This window comes from Amblyomma americanum, chromosome 9 (assembly GCF_052857255.1).
Source record: "Amblyomma americanum isolate KBUSLIRL-KWMA chromosome 9, ASM5285725v1, whole genome shotgun sequence".
In the NCBI taxonomy this organism is placed as follows: Eukaryota; Metazoa; Arthropoda; class Arachnida; order Ixodida; family Ixodidae; genus Amblyomma; species Amblyomma americanum.
This window is the reverse complement of record NC_135505.1, coordinates 18,718,238-18,735,216: the sequence shown is the minus strand read 5'-3', so window position 1 is coordinate 18,735,216 and position 16,979 is coordinate 18,718,238. Positions and strand designations below refer to the sequence as shown.

General features: G+C 47.3%; 1 long non-coding RNA gene across 1 annotated transcript; it reads left to right on the top strand.

Annotated features, from left to right (window-relative positions):
- Positions 1-7,910: 7,910 nt before the first annotated feature.
- Positions 7,911-11,081, top strand: LOC144103969 (uncharacterized). The gene is made up of 4 exons (XR_013308392.1): positions 7,911-7,989; positions 9,354-9,518; positions 10,533-10,628; positions 10,993-11,081. It is a non-coding gene; the product is annotated as an uncharacterized LOC144103969 (long non-coding RNA).
- Positions 11,082-16,979: the final 5,898 nt, after the last annotated feature.

Genomic DNA, 16,979 nt, shown 5'->3' with positions numbered 1-16,979 from the left:
CGCAGAAAGCGGTTCGAGACGAGGCAAGCGCGCGTGTGTTATACGTGCCAGAAGCCGGGTCACTTTTCGGCGCAGTGTCCAGAAACAAAAACCAAAGTCGTGTTTTTGTCATTATGCAGCACTGACGAGAACATGAAGCTTCTCGAGCCTTACATGCGAGACTTCCTCGTGAACGGGAAAGAGTGCCGAGTGCTTCGTGATTCCGCAGCTACAATGGATGTAGTTCACCCCTCTTACGTAGAACCCGATATGTTCAAGGGCGAGTGCGCATGGATCAAGCAAGCAGTGGAAGCTCACAGCGTGTGTCTGCCCGTAGCAAAAGTGCTTATTGAAGGACCTTTCGGAGCAATTGCCCCCCCCCCCCCCCCAGTACCCGTACCTATTTTCGAACAGGTCCGATCACCTCCTGCGCGAGAAGGGGCTTTTGTTTGGTGAGGCTAGCGTTCAGGCCTTAACCAGATCAAGAGTTTGGGAGCTCGCTGCAAAGGCGGTAGTTGCGGGGCGGACGTTGTCGAACAATGAAAAAGTGTCGGAGGCGCTGCAAGCTGATACTCAGAGCACGTCCGAACTGAATAAAATTGAGCCTGTAGCGTTGAAGGCACCAGGTACTGGAGAGGAAATGCCCGACACGGGAAAGTTAGAAGAGCTATCTGCAGATTTGCTCATCGCGCCTACGTCCGATGGACTTAATAGGTTGCTAAAAGTCAGCCGGTCGGCTTTGATAGCCGAGCAAAAAAAGGATGGCAGCCTAGAAAACATGCGCTGCAATGTCAAGGAAGGTATCGCCAAGAAAAATGTTCGTTTTGTGGTAAGAGGTGGGGTCTTGTACCGGAAGTATCTAGACCGCAGGGGAGTCGAGTTCGATCAGCTGATCGTGCCTCAGTGCTACCGTCAGGATCTGTTGAGCTTGTCGCATGGCGGTTCGTGGTCCGGACACCTAGGAGTTAAGAAAACTAAGGACCGTTTCTTGCAAGAGTACTATTGGCCAGGGTGTTTTCGTGACGTAGAACACTTTGTGAGGACATGTGACACCTGTCAGCGGGTTGGCAAACCAGGGGACAAATCGAGGGCGCCGTTGAAGTTGGTACCTATCATTTCGGAGCCTTTTAGACGGCTCGTTATTGATACAGTGGGACCTCTGCCGGTAACAGCCACGGGGTACAGACACATTTTGACTGTGATCTGCCCAGCGACAAAGTTCCCTGAAGCAGTGCCGCTTAAAGAACTCAGCTCAGTTGAGATAGTCAATGCACTACTGTCCATATTTGCGCGAGTTGGTTTTCCTGCGGAAATCCAGTCAGATCAGGGCACAGTGTTTACTAGCGCTTTGACGACAGCCTTTCTAGAAAGGTGTGGGGTAAAGTTGTTACACAGCTCAGTGTACCACCCACAGTCGAATTCCGTTGAGAAGCTCCACTCCGTCATGAAGCGCGTGTTGAGAGCATTGTGTTTTGAGCAACAAAGTGATTGGGAGCTGTGTCTGCCTGGGGTGATGTTTGCATTAAGGACCGCGCCGCATGCGGCTACGGGGTTTTCGCCAGCTGAGCTGGTGTACGGTCGCTCGCTGCGGTCTCCGCTTCGCATGCTTCGAGACTCATGGGAAGGCAGGGGCGACGACCCAGTCGTGGTCGAGTACGTGCTTAGTCTCCTCGAACGCTTAAGAAGGGCACAGGAGTTGTCAGGTGAAGCAATGGCAAAGGCCCAGCAGAGGGCCAAGGTTTATTATGATCGGACAGCCAGGGCCCGTCGTTTTGAGGTGGGCGATGAGGTAATGGTATTGCGCACATCGCTAAAAAACAAACTCGACGTGCAGTGGGAGGGCCCAGCACGGATTGTTCAAAAACTGTCGGATGTTAACTACGTGGTGAGTATGCCAGGAAAGCGGAAAGCACAGCAAGTTTACCACTGTAATCTGCTCAAACCCTATAGACAACGGGAAGCAGTGGTGTGTATGATGGTAAACGTTCCCGAAGAGCTTCCGGTCGAGCTTCCGGGACTAGGCTCAGTGACGAACAGGGAAGACACTGATCAGGTCATTAGTGACGTACTCAGTAAAGCACCGCTGTCGCCTCAGCAGAAAACAGAACTACACCAACTCTTACAAGAGTTTCAAGGTCAGTTCTCTGAGAGGCCTGGTAGGACTTCTGTCCTTACTCATGATATAGAACTTACCTCGCCAGAGCCAGTACGATCCAAGGCGTACCAGGTGTCACCCCGCCAGCGCGATATTATGGAGGCTGAGGTAAAGAAAATGCTACAGCTCGGTGTTATTGAGGCGGGTGAGAGTGATTATACCTCCCCTTTGATTTTATTTGAGGTACCGGGCAAGGAACCTCGTCCTTGCGTCGACTACCGCAGGCTTAATTCCATCACTAAGGATCAAATTTATCCGATCCCTAACATCGAGGAGCGCCTTGAGAAAGTTAGTAGCGCTCAGTTTATTTCCACCCTAGATCTTGTCAGGGGTTATTGGCAGGTTCCACTTACAGAAGAGGCTAGTAGGTATGCGGCGTTCATTTCACCAATGGGAACATTCCGTCCTAAAGTTTTGAGTTTTGGTTTGAAGAACGCGCCATACTGCTTTTCAAGCCTCATGGACAAAGTGTTGCGGGGACAGGAAGAATTCGCTTTACCGTATTTAGACGACGTAGCGATATTCTCCGCATCCTGGTCTGAGCATACGGCACACTTGCGGGCAGTGCTAACCCGCCTGCGCGAAGCGGGCTTGACAGTCAAGGCTCCCAAGTGCCAATTAGCACAGGCCGAGGTTGTCTACCTCGGTCACGTGATTGGACAGGGTCGTCGCCGCCCCTCTGAAATAAAGGTGGCCGCTGTGCGAGACTTCCCGCAACCGCGCACGAAGACCGATATTCGGTCGTTCTTAGGTGTCGCCGGCTACTATCAGAGGTAGATCCCCAGGTACTCCGATATCGCGGCTCCCCTGACGGATGCTCTAAGAAAAACAGAGCCCCAAACAGTCGTCTGGAACGAGACAAAGGAAAGAGCTTTTAGCGCCTTAAAGAGCGCCCTAACAAGCCAGCCTGTGCTACGATCGCCAGACTACACAAAAGGGTTCGTTGTTCAGTGCGATGCTAGTGAGCGAGGCATGGGCGTTGTACTGTGCCAAAGGGACAATGGAGAAGTGGAACACCCCGTCCTGTATGCTAGTCGTAAGCTGACCTGTCGTGAGCAGGCGTACAGCGCCACCGAGAAAGAGTGTGCGTGTCTCGTGTGGGCCGTTCAGAAATTGTCATGCTACCTAGCCGGCTCGAGGTTTATCATTGAGACGGATCACTGCCCTCTCCAATGGCTGCAGACCATCTCTCACAAAAATGGCCGCCTCCTGCGCTGGAGCCTCGCTTTGCAACAATATTCCTTTGAGGTGCGTTACAAAAAGGGGAGTCTCAACGGTAACGCCGATGGCTTAAGTCGAAGCCCCTGACGTAGGAATCCGCCTCAAAGTGGTTTGTTAGTGATGTTTTCTTCCTGAGGCAGGATTTTTAACATATTGCTTTTGTTTAGTGTTTCAAAGTGATTATGTGCTTTCTAGTGCAATTTTCCAATTTGTGGACGCGTTCTGAGTGCTGCTTGACTACTGTAAGGAACTAGGCAGTAGTATAAAAGGGGAAAGAGCCTGGCAGAGCTTAGTGAGGGTTGTCTCGTACTTGCTAACTGAGCGGTTGCGTTTCGGCGTAGTTCTAACGCTTGCTGGGAACGAGCACAAAAATGGCAACTCTCCCGAAGTGACTTTGCAGTGTCCTGTGTGATCCTGAACCCGAGAACGAGGCCTTCTCTGTGCGCTGCGCTCAAGCAACGTCGAGGGACGACCGGTTTCGATTACGAGCATCATCGAGCGACATCCCTCTGGACAGCGGATGCAGTCCTTTGACCATCGGGATCTCCTTCTCCCGGCGGGGCGGTCTGTTACGTCTCGCCTACGACGCGCGGTATAGCCGGCGCGGATGCAACGGACGCCGCGGCTTCGTTCAAAGTGGCGGTCATTTTGGGCCCGTTCATCGCTGCCGCAACGCCTCCCGCCAAGCGCGTCCAGGCAGGTTTCAGTGCCACGTGTCGTCGTGCGTGCGTGTGTGTGTGTGTGTGCATGTTGGTGCCCACGCTTGTCAAAGCGCGGCAGCCGGGGAGAGGAGCTCCCCAACTGGGAGGCGAGGAGGTCTGACCGGCGCCGGCCTGGCGGGCGCGCACGTCACGTCTGAACATGTTCAAGCGTCGCCGCATCGGACGCCTCTTCCCAAGCCGTTCCTTCTTGCCCTCGACTCCGTGGGTATAAAGGGAGCTGCCCCGGACGCCAACGAGAGACTTCGATTTCTTCCTTTGAGTAACGTGGTCGCCCTGACCGGCTTCTCTTTTGCGATGCCAGAATAAACAAGTTGTTCTGTTGCCAGTCGACTCGTCCTTTGCCGGGGCCTTCGGATGTTTCCAGCTTTGCCCCAGGCCGCCAGGCCAACGCTACCCTTGGGGCTTGCAACCCTTTTGCAACACAGTGAATGCATTGACCGACACGGCGTGGTTGCCTTTCAAAACGCGTCCGGTATCTCTGTAGCAAGATTTCTGCATCTGCTTTCTTTGTACCTGCAATCAACTTTCACTGAGTGGAACTCTTCCATCTTCATTAAAAAAAATGGCATATGCATAGGCTCCTGTATCGCTCCCATACTCAGTGACATTTATCTCGCCAGATGCGACCGCGCTCTCAACGAACGCCTTGGGAAAACCAAGGTCGTAAAAACATTTAGATTTGTTGACGACTACCTTGTTATTGTCAAGTGCTCTGGACTGGAGTTTGAAACGGAGGTGTCTCGTAGTCTGTCCATTTTTTCTGACACTCTCTTCCCCCTTGAGATCACTTATGAAACCCCTGTTCACAACCACATCAAGTTTCTAGACCTTGGCCTGTACTTCACTCCTAGCCACGTTTGCTGGGCTTTCGAACCCCGAGGTAACAAGCCCCTTCTTCCCTATGGTTCTTGCCATTCCAAGCTCATTAAGAGGGGTATCATAGGATCCTGTTTGAACAGCTCATTAACAAAATCCTGTCACCACAGAATGCATTCCAGCGTTTCACACCAGGTAAAAAGATTGCTTTCGGCAGGGTACCCACTAGAACTTATCACGTCAGTAGCTGAGTCGGCCCTAAAGAAGAGCAAGTCAGAACCAGCTACACGAGACGGCCAGGGATCGGACAACAACCGCAAACGTGTCGCTGTGATTCCATATCTACATGCAATTTCACACTCCCTGAAAAAAGTGGGGAAAAAGCAGGTGTCGATGTTGTGTTTACCGCGCCTGATCGTCTAGCCGGTTTGTGCCGATCTGTTAATGAGTTCAAAGGAAAAGTGGCGAAGTGCACAACTAAGCACCAGTCACGCTTCGTCCCTTGTGATAAGGGGGTTGTTTATAACATCCCTCTGCCCTGTGGAGGGCAGTACGTTGGACAGACGGGACGTTGCATAAATAAAAGGCTGAGCGAACACAGCTATAAGGTGTCAAAAGTAGTTTCAGGTCATCTCGGCATTCATTGCCGGGATTGTGAATGGGCAAAGAAAGAGAAAAAACAGTGCGTACCGCTATATCATGAAACCAAGGTCATTGCCAAAAATCGGGAAAAAACAGCGAGGGAAATTATCGAGGCATACAACATAAACAAGCAGGGAAATGCATGTATAAGTACCCCTTCGCTAACACTTCTGCAAAAAGAGCTGTCACTCCTGGGGGTTGATAATCTCTGCTGATTTCTAGCGTGCTTATGTTGCTGTTGTCACATTTATGTTTTGTTTTTGGTTTTTTTGCACTTTGTAAACCTTTCCCTCATTGCCGACATCTATGTATTTATACTTGTGTGATCAGCAATAAACCATCAGTTGTTAGTCAGCGCCGTGTCGTTCGCTTTCTTGTCTTTTGTGCTCGTCTTTGTTCGCGCTGTTTATTCAAGATGCTTAACCAACTAGCCCGCCAAAATGTGTTAAGTTCAATACCCCTTGTCAGGGTTGTCATTGCCCCTTGTGTTACTACTTTACTGTGATAGGGCCTTCTTATCTAGTACAAGTGATGCTACATGATTTCCCTTCTTCCACTTCATGTGCTACGTGTAGGCATTTTGCAGTCGTGAAGTGCTGAGGCTTCTTGCCCAGAATACAGGCTCTCTGTATTTGAACTTTCTCGTAGCAGATGTAGCATGTTGTCTTGCAATTGCATATTGCTGTGTACGATAATCAAAGTGATGTCAAAGTGAATGACGTGTTTTAGTGGTGCGCGTTGCCGCTTTTGGTACTCGGTGCTTTTTATGCTTAGTGCAGGTTTTGTGTTATTTGCCTGTGCACTGTGTCTCACTGTGTCATCCGGCAATTAACATTGTTGGTGGAGTTGCCGGGTGTACGATCGCGCCATGAAGCTTGAAGTAGTCAAACTGGCGCAGAGTCACGGAGGATGGCTAGCGCTCCTTTCGTAGTCATGGTGTCACCCTGATATCTCGGCATCTTTGGAGCTGATGATATGGATGTTGATGACTGGTTCTGCTCATACATGCCAGTCAGCACCTATAACATGTGGGACCCTACTCTGATGCCGGCGAATGTCATTTTTTGCCATACCTGCACTGCCAGGATGTAATATGAAGCACATGAGATCGAGCTCATGAGCTGAGACACCTGTGAGGAAAAACTACGCATATTATTTGCAATATCTGGTGTTTAGAAGGTAACCTCGATACAACAGCTTTCGTCGCATGCGCAGTCCGCTACAGAGGGATACATGCCTATATTCTGGATGTCTTGGCGCTTCGCCGCAAAGTGTACGTTGCTTTCACTGAATCAGACAACGTGGCTGCAATGGCATTGTGGATGATGCTTTTCATTTGCTTACCTGCAAGGACTACACTCTCATTGACACCATCAAGGAGTGCCATCGCTTCCATCAAATTGAAAGCTGCTGTTTCCTCGGCTTCCTAGCGGAGCAGCAACACCTCTTTCTCTGAGGACCACCGCTACAACCCCGTCCACTCTCTGAAATGCCTGCCCTTGTAGATACAGTCGCAAGGACTGTGTGACGTGAACTAGAAGCCCTTGTGCCTATCCCAGTCGTATGCATCTGCCTATCGTGTTGCTCATCCAGGCATTCGTTTAGCAAGAAGTTGCCCACTTGAACCGCAATCCGGCAGTGTGTGTGCTCTTGGTAGCCCAGCTGGCACTGAGGTTCCAGCCACCAGTATTTTCCCCCACTGTTTCTCCGGAATCCCGCAGACGGCCGACGAAACCGCTTTCACGACTCTCACATAGGCTACATTGCTCGGCACTGCTGCAGCCCCTACTCTTTGCATCCCCATGGTAACTCCACTAGTCGCTCCCCAAGCTTTTCACCTCCCCACAGTCCCTTCACCTCTAGCTCCCGCCCAGACGTTTCCTCCCGTTTGTCAGCACGAGCTCCACCACAGACCTCAGAGGCACGCTCTCGCAGATTTTTCCTCTTGTTGTCGCTTCCAGGCTGGTGCTCAAAATCACCGCAGACGCCTCATCTCGCTCCGATCTGGAAGACTAGATGATGCAGCCACCAGAGGTGACGCTGCATAAATGGTTTCATCGACACTGGTGTGCATGAGTCCGTGATGAGCTCCGACCTTCACCCCTGCCTTCGCAATGTCCTTATTTCTGCGACATCTTGTCTTTGTGTTGTGGATACTGCCATTCTTGTTGCTGACGGCCACTGCAGCACTCGTGTTGCTGCTGCTGGCCACGGCAGCTCAACTTGTTTGGCCGTTTGACACATGAGTGCCCATGATTTGATTCTCGGCTTAGAATTCCTGTCGGAACATTAACTCCTCATTGGCTGCTTATAGGCGGCGTGCAAAGCGACGGCCGCGCCGCAGCTGGCGGCTTTGCTCCCAACTTCCGGGAGAGAACCGCGCCGTTTGCCGGTCACTTCTGTGTTGTTGCGCCGTGGCTTTATCTTTCTCGGTCGTTTCTTCGATAAAATAAGGTTTGTCCGTGCATCTTCATTGAGATAGGAGCCCGAAGGGATGTCCAATAACAACTGTTGTGTGGTTGTTTGCTCTAACACATATAAAAGTACGCCGGAGACGTGATTCTACTCGTTCCCAGCGCGGCCCTATGAGCGGGAGCGACGACAGCAATGGATCGCCGCTGTTCGACGGCAGAGATGAGGAACTGATTCCATTTACTTTAAAACGTCAAATTTTTTATTCACGCCTCTTCTTTTAATGATGCTAGAAAGTGTTTGGGATAGTCGTCGTGTCATCATAAATCGTCATGCTGCTGTAACTCAAGTTCACATTAGTAAGCAGTTGTCTTGACTGCGCATTGCAGCTAAGGCATGTGCAGGGTGCTGTTGCTTTGGTGATGGTATTTTTAAAGAACTCGTTACGGGTATTGCCTGCACCATTATCACGCGCTCAATTGTTAACGGTATACGTGTGTAATTTGCCCCCTGCATGAGTGCATTTTTGATGTCACTGTCGAGATAGTTCCGCTATCGCTCTAAAGTTTCGCATGTTGATTTTTATCGCGCCTCTGTGTTTTCGTGTTGAAACGTTTGTTTTTTTAATGGCGATATTTTTAATGCGCTCGTTGTGGGTATTGTCTGCTCCGTGATAATGTGCTTTATTTCGATTAGGATATGTGCATGCAGCGTATGTTGTCCCCTGCATGACTGTGTCTCGGTGTCATGGAGATAGTTTCGCTACCGCTAGAAGCTTGATCTTCACTTTCCGCATGTTGATGTTTTGGGCTAGTGTGTTCGCGCATTGAAACTTGAGATTGCTGCCGCGTGCAAGACCGCTGCTCATTTTGCATGGATGTGGTCTGAGCTTCGTTTGTGACGCGATGACCGCATGCTTGCAGTGATTTTGTGTCCATTTTTTGTAGTTAATTGTGTCTAGAGGCAGGACAGCACATTGCATTATTAGGTCTGTCCCGCCGCGGTAGCCCTGTGGATTCGGCTGTTGATCCCAAGGACATGGGTTGGACCCCGCTGCCACAGGCGGCATTTCGATGCAGGCGAAATAAAAAAAAAATGTCCGTGGGTTGTACGATGTCAGCGCAAGTTAAAGACCCTTGGGGAACATCATAATCGCCTAATTTAGCGCAAAGGACAGGACAAAAGAAAAGACGAACACGCTGTCCTGTGCTGTTAAATTAGATGGATATGATGTCAAAGTACCACCTAGCCCAACACCAAACTGTTTTGAACCGCAGGTGCTAAATTAATCTGAAGCCCTCCGCAACGGGGACCCTCATTGCCCATGTAGCCATAAACCAAAAAAATTATTCCCTTTTGCTGTAATTGCTGTGTTTATGTGTGCTTCTGTCATAATTTATTATTAGAAAAGACGGGAGCCTGAGGGAGCCGACCAAACACAGCAGGATCTGCAGCAACCATTTTGTAAACGGTGAGAAATCCAACAACCCTCGGAGTCCAGCATATCTGCCGACCCTATTTCCAAGTGAATACAGACGCACCAAGACACCTTCTGCTTACAGATATGAAAGGTAAGATGCACTAGCGAAAACATTTTCATCAAATGGTGTGCTTTGTGGCTAGCATTATTAAATGTGAATGGAACGGAACTTGGAATGAACTGTGACAGAGGGAACCAAACAAGGCAGGCGATACTGGAAAACTTATGATTGTTTTACATATTGTTGGTCCTAGTGGCTAGCAGTTGTGGTGGTAGGATTATAACTACGCATCGTGTCATGGCTGTAACTATGCAGCTAGTATGAAACTGATGCAACTAGTGCTAGAGCAAATACAGCAATAGTACCCAAAGATTCATTAACTGTGGAGCAATTTTTGTTGCTTGTTCTATCTAGGTAATGATTTTCTCAATGAATATTGATTCACAGTGTAACAATCCTCAAAGAGTTGTCTTAATCCTGGTTGCGGTCACGTGAACAGAGCAAAGAACCCACATCAAGCTGTCTGCAGGAAGCGGCTACTGACGAAGAAGGCTATGAGTCCACAAATGGACTCATAAGTGTATATCTCTTGACATACCCATCCTGAAAAGCTTTCACAATATAAACGTTACTAAGCTGATTTTACAAATTTTTGTGTTGGCTTGAACAACAAACAAAGCTTTGGAATTTCTGGCAAGCTAGATTTAATGCTTTCTCCCAGTTTCCTTGCCCTTAAAATGCTTGTGTCTATGGACATGACGATGTTCTAGTCATTGGTTTCTTTCTTTGTATCAGTTTGCACATCGCAGCATGCTGACATTTTGTGCTTTCAGTGGTGTTGTTATCTATAAAAGTTGCCCAAGACATTTTTAAAACATTTTCTGTGTCAGTGAACATAACACACCAGAAGTCTTCATTAATCGTTACAGCACTCTTTCAGGTCATTCGCATATATGTCATTCATATTTTTTCTTTAAAAGACTGCAGTTTATACTGTTGCTAGCAAAGCAATACGATTAACTGCATGACTGCATTGTGTAGCATTGTGTAATGTGAGGAGGAAATTTTGAAAAAAGAAGTGACTGTGCCTTTCAATGAATGCAGGTAGAAACACAAACAGGCCCCTGTACCTGGACCTTGGAGCCAGATATGCCGAGTATGCTCCTTTGCTGCATGCAAGACTGCAATGCCGATACACAGGTAGAATGGGAACTAGTATGCATATTTGCTTTAATTTTATTGCACCTGAATAGACTTGTACCTAAAATTACATATATTTTGTTGTTGATACCTTTCCGCAGCGCCCCAATTTTTTAAAGTGTGGACTGGTTCTTGGGCTGTGTAGGCACAGCTTTGAGATAGCAGCTAGCGTGTATGATAGATAAAATACTTCAGTTTGGGAAATAAACTATGCGTTAGTATTCATCTTAAGCACATTTTCAGTTTAGTCATTGTTCACTGCATTAATCTTTAAGAAATATTTAATGCAAATGTGTACATAAAATAGCTTTGTTAGCTTCTAATAAGCACGGCTTCAAATGATTGTGTGCGTAATTTCTTCCAGGCTACCTTTCCTAGCAAGAAGGAAACAAAGGATGCCGCATGGGGCACTTCCTATGGCGTCAAGGACAGTGCGTGTGACACAATGAACATCGACAGCTCGAAATCTACCTGTAGCTTTCGAGGCTACCCAAGTGTATCTGCCTGCTCCAGTGAAAAGGCCTCAGACATATTAAAATCCATTGCTGGTGTGTCACTGCCAGTATTTTCAAAATTGCAGAGCAGTATTGTGAAGGCGCTTAATGTCAGTGGGGACGAGGAAGTTGTAAATGCATCAAACAAACTCTTCCCCTTTCTCATGAAGCTAAAGCTCAACCTTTCCTATTCGGCTTTAGCGGTCTTTTTTGGTATGCATAGGACAACTTGTTCACAACATTTTTTTTCTGATTTTGAATCTTTTACATGCCAAAATACGCTGTCTTATCTACTGGCCCTCACGATCAACCATTGAGCTCATGATGCCTGAATATTTCAAGCCTGGGTATGCAAAATGTCGAGTCATTATAGATTCCACTGAGGTCTTTTGCTCAGCACCAAACACTGTGCATGAGAAAGTGCTTATGTTTTCTAATCATAAAGGCACATACACTGTCAAATATCTCATCATATCACATCACTTTATTTTCCTTAAAGACCCCTTGCGGGGTGTTACATAAGGGGTGGGATTTTATGAAGTACAGGCGTTCAATGCAGTCATGAATGTTCCAGGGCAGGTGATGGCAGCGATATCGTGGGGAAGGCCGTTCCAGTCAGCTGCTACTCGGCAAAAAAATGAATTAAAGAAAACAGTGGTACGGGCACGTGGGCGCAAAACTTGAAGAGGGTGACTGATGCGATGGGATCTGCGCGGCGGGGGTGCGCAGATGTAGGGTTCTTGTCTGAGTGGCGAATAAAAAAAACTTGTGAAATAAGACGAGACTGGCAGTGCGACGGTGAGCAGAAAGATTAGATAGACCTGATTGCAATTTTAGAGATGATATGCTAACGTAGTATGAATACGAGGAATGAATGAATCTGGTGGCCCTGTTCTGCACAGCTTCGAGGGCGTTTGTTAGATATGCTTGGTGAGGGTTCCAGATGGCCGATGCGAATTCCAGTTTAGTTCTGATGAGTGAAATGTATGCTTGTAGTCTTACATGTTGAGGGGCATCCCGCAGGTTACGTTTCAAGAAGCCAAGTGTTTTATTAGCTGATGATATCAGGTTAGTCACATGCAGACGCCAGGATAAATCATTAGAAATGGTGATACCTAAGTATTTGTATGACTGGACGAGGTCGACAGAGGAGTTAGAAATTGTGTACTGGAAAACAAAAGGATTTTGGCGGCGGTGAAAAGACATATACTTACATTTGTTAGGGTTGAGTGTCATCAGCCGCTGCAAACACCAGTTTTGCACATGGTTTAGGTCAGCCTGTAGGGATTCTTGGTCAGAAGGGTTAGTGACTGAACGATAAATAACGCAGTCATCAGCAAACAGACGGATATGACAAGATACATGCTGGGGTAGGTCGTTAATGTAAATAAGGAATAAGAAAGGACCGAGAACGGAACCCTGCGGGACGCCGGAGGTTACTGGAAGCGGGTGGGAGGGCTGATTATGAATGAAGACAGACTGGGAACGATGCGTGAGGAATTCTTTAATCCACGCGATGATGTTTGGATCTAGGTTCAGCTGAGATAGTTTGAGAAGCAAGCGTTGATGAGGTACGTTGTCGAAAGCCTTAGCAAAGTCTAGGAATATGGCATCAGTTTGTAGGTTAGTGTCAAGGTTGGCGTGAATGTCATGAAGAAAAATGGCTAGCTGAGTTTCGCAGGAAAAACCTTTCCGAAATCCATGCTGGGACGGATGGAAGAAGTGATTGGAATCTACGAATTGTATGATTTGGCTGTAAATGACATGTTCCATTAATTTGCAGGGTACACTTGTTAATGAAATAGGGCGATAATTAAGAGGTGAATCAGTAGTACCTGTTTTGTGGATGGGAACGACCTTCCCCACTTTCCAGTCGTCAGGTATGGTTCCTTCAGACAATGATTGCGTAAACAGTGCACAAAGGATACTGGAGCAAGCTAGTTTAGCGTTCTTTAAAATTTTTGAGTTTATATCATCTATGCCGGTAGCGGATGAGTTCTTTATTTTATCAATTATGCATGAAATTCCGCTACTGTTGAAAGCTATGGGTTCCATGGCTGTGGTGATAACAAGTGGTAGTGCAGAACAGGGCAATTCGGATTCGTCAGTAAAAACGGACGAAAAAGCAGTGTTAAAAGCGTTTGCACATTCGGTATCAGTCATTGTAACACCGGCATTGTTAGTGAGGGTGATAGCGCGCGTTTATTTTGGGTTTATCACTTTCCAGAATTTTTTGGGGGTTATCGATTATCATTTTTGGTAGGTCGACTTCGTAGAAGGAGCGCTTAGCTTTAACAATCGCGGCCAAGTACAAGTGTACCACTTCATGGTATTTTACCCACGCATTTGGGTTTCCTTGTCGCTTCGCTGTACGAAATGCGCGTTTTTTCTTATTTTCGAGTCTTTTTAGTGTTTTGGTGAACCACGGCTTCTGATTACGCTTCCTAAAACTGCACGTCGGGATATATTTATTGGTTACGTCAGCTATTTTATGTTTGAAGAGTGTCCAGTTTTCATTTACACTTCTGCTATGAAAGGTTGTTTCAAACATTGACAAGAAGTTATTTAATTCATTGCTGATTGCTTCGTAGTTTCCCTTGTCGTAGAGCATGATAGTTTTCCGGGAAGGTTCTTTTAACACAGGTGTAAAGCTGAAAGTGGCATGAATTACTTTATGGTCGCTGATTTCGCGGAGGTACGTAAGGGATTCTAAGCTATCTGGATGAGTGGTCAGAATGAGGTCTAGAGTGTTAGCTGCTTCGCCTGCGACACGTGTTGGTTCAGATACTAATTGGGTCAAATTAAAATTAAGACAGACATCAAGGAGTTCTCCCGACTCTTCCTGACTGACCATGGGCTGAGGTTGACTATTCCAGTCGATATTGGGGTAGTTGAAATCCCCAAATAGGAGGATATGTGCCTTAGGGTGCTTTGAAACCAGTTGATTTAGGATATTGTGATGCTTGCGAGGAAAGTCGGGACTACTTCGAGGTGGTCTATAGCACACCCCAATTAGAAGTGACATGGGGTGAAGCACGGCACATGAGCCATAGTATTTCCAAGTCCGAGCAGACATTGATGACGGAGCACGATAACTGTTCGTTGACGGCAATTAGAACTCCCCCTCCGCGGGCTTCTTTCCTATCGGCGCGAAAAAGACGAAAATTTGGCAAATCAAACAAGATCTCTGAGTCATTTATATCGCTGTTCAACCACGTTTCGGTTAATACAAGTAGATCGCTGCCTGATGATGAAATAAGGTTTGACACGATATCGCGTTTCGGCAAGAAGCTGCGGATGTTAGTAAAGATAACCGATAGGGAAAAGTTGGCACGAGGAGTAGGTGGGGAATAATGCGGTGGCCGGCAGGGGTGAGTTGATTGTTAAGATATTTCTTTAACAGTTTCAGAACTTTCATCAAAAATGTAACGCTTTGGGCCGATATGCAGCGTTTTAAACCGCAGGGAATAAGACACAGACTTTGCCTTAGCGAAAGCTATAAGCTGTTTTCGGCAATTCTGGACGCGGCGCGAAAAATCTTCACCTACGCTGTAGCCTGTATCTTTGAACTTTGGACCTTTGGAAAGAACTGATTCTTTTGTTTTGAAGGATGTAAATTTGACGATAATTGGGCGTTGCCGATCCTGAGAGTGTCTTCCGAGGCGGTGAGCACGTTCAATTTCGATTGGGCTTAACTGGATATCAAGGTATTGAGAGCAGTGGCGAGTGATTATTTCTTCGGATTGCGAATAGGTTTCAGAGGGGTTGGTATCAGGTAAACCATAGAAAATTAGGTTTGGCCGGGAGCGGTTTTCAACGTCTTCCAGGCGAGCCTCTAGCACACTAACTAGGCGAGTCGTTTCGGTCGTAGTGGTTTGGATTGCTTCTAGGTCAGTGCGCATTGTAGACAGATTTCCGCAGTGAGTTTCTAAAGTGCTGAGACGGGTGGTGAAATCTGCCATTTTTTGGTCCATTGAGAGAAGTTGGCTCTTAAGCTCCTGCACTTCAGTTACTAATGTGGTCTGGCTAGAAGACATCTTTTTTAGTTCGTCAAGAATAATGTCTAGCTTGTCAGGACCGGGGTTGCTCTCAATATCACCACACGACAGTAACAAAGAATGAACAACGTGAAGTCACTCAACACTGATAACAAGGCAGCACTGAGGGCTCGGGAGCTGCACCAAAAAATAGTTACTCGTTTTCTTTGAAAAGAGACTGTAATGGCCACCAACCTGCATGGCGAAGACGAGCGGATTAGAGAACTGTGTTGTGGCACAGCCACCGAGCCCACAGAGTGCCGGTGACGGTCGCTGTTCATTTATAGTTGACACGTCGAATGTAGTCGCTGACGATGGGGCCTTCCAATCTGGTCTGAGGATACAGTTGTTTTGAGCCGGTATTGCAGGAAAAGGGGCGTTTTTGGTTGCCTTGTTGATGGGACCTCCGTAAGCTGCGCCGTGCAGGGGCGCATGCTCGATCGCGCTCGACCAGGGAGCGCAAAACATGCCAGAGAGCATGACGCAGACGATGAGGGGCGAGAGCACCTGCATGGCGAAGACGAGCGGATTAGAGAACTGTGTTGTGGCACAGCCACCGAGCCCACAGAGTGCCGGTGACGGTCGCTGTTCATTTATAGTTGACACGTTGAATGTAGTCGCTGACGATGGGGCCTTCCAATCTGGTCTGAGGATCCAGTTGTTTTGAGCCGATATTGCAGGAAAAGGGGCGTTTTTGGTTGCCTTGTTGATGGGACCTCCGTAAGCTGCGCCGTGCAGGGGCGCATGCTCGATCGCGCTCGACCAGGGAGCGCAAAACATGCCAGGGAGCATGACGCAGACGATGAGGGGCGAGAGCACCTGCATGGCGAAGACGAGCGGATTAGAGAACTGTGTTGTGGCACAGCCACCGAGCGGAATTATCAGCTTCTGATCAAGGCCTTATGGTGGCCTTGCCACCGATTCATTCATAACAACTGATTCCAGCATTTTACACTTGCTTAGCCCAGGAGATCTTGTGCTTGGTGACAAGAAGTGCACTTTTGGAACGAGGCGTGCTATTTCAGATGCCTTCTTTTGCACGACCAAGCCAGCCTTTTACTCGTGAGAAAGTTTTTACCTCATACAAAGTGGCAAGCGCAATAATACACGTTGAAAGATGTATTCAACGTATGAAAGTTTTCAGGATATTGTCAGAAAAGTTGTCTGCTGATTTGCTTCCTCACGTCTCAAAAATAAGTGATATGTGCGGTGTGCTTACAAACTTACACAGCCTAATCATTAAAGCTAAAGAGTAATGTGGTAATGTGCAAGCTTTCATGTTCAGCATTTACAAAATAGACTGAGATGACGTTACAGTGCAAGTATATTCTTTTGAGGGCTGGTTATTACCATGAATGCACAAAACCATTTATTACTGCAAGAAATCAGGAGTAGTTTTTTTAGGATCTTTCTTCATGTATCTCTATCAAAATAGTTGCACCCAGGATGTATGTTTAGTAAAAGACACGCATTGCAGGGTACATTTCTTTGTCAAAATTTTGAAACATCTATTGAGAGACATCGAAAAACTTGGGACTCTTTTGACTGTTGGGAACAGTGAGCTGATTGAGACGCGAAAAACTTAGACTGCTCAGTGATCCTATTACTACACAAATCTAGAAACCTGACTGTGTGAGAGCACAATGAGCCCTCAACTTCCATTTATACTTAGGTTGCAGAACTGATATAGGCATTTAAAAAAATACCATTAAAGGTAGGCAAGCCTTGCAATGCAAGCATATATGTCTCAGCAAGATATCTGGAGTGCAGCCATAGCTACAGTTTTAGTAATAGCCTCCACGGTGGCTCGGTGGTTATGG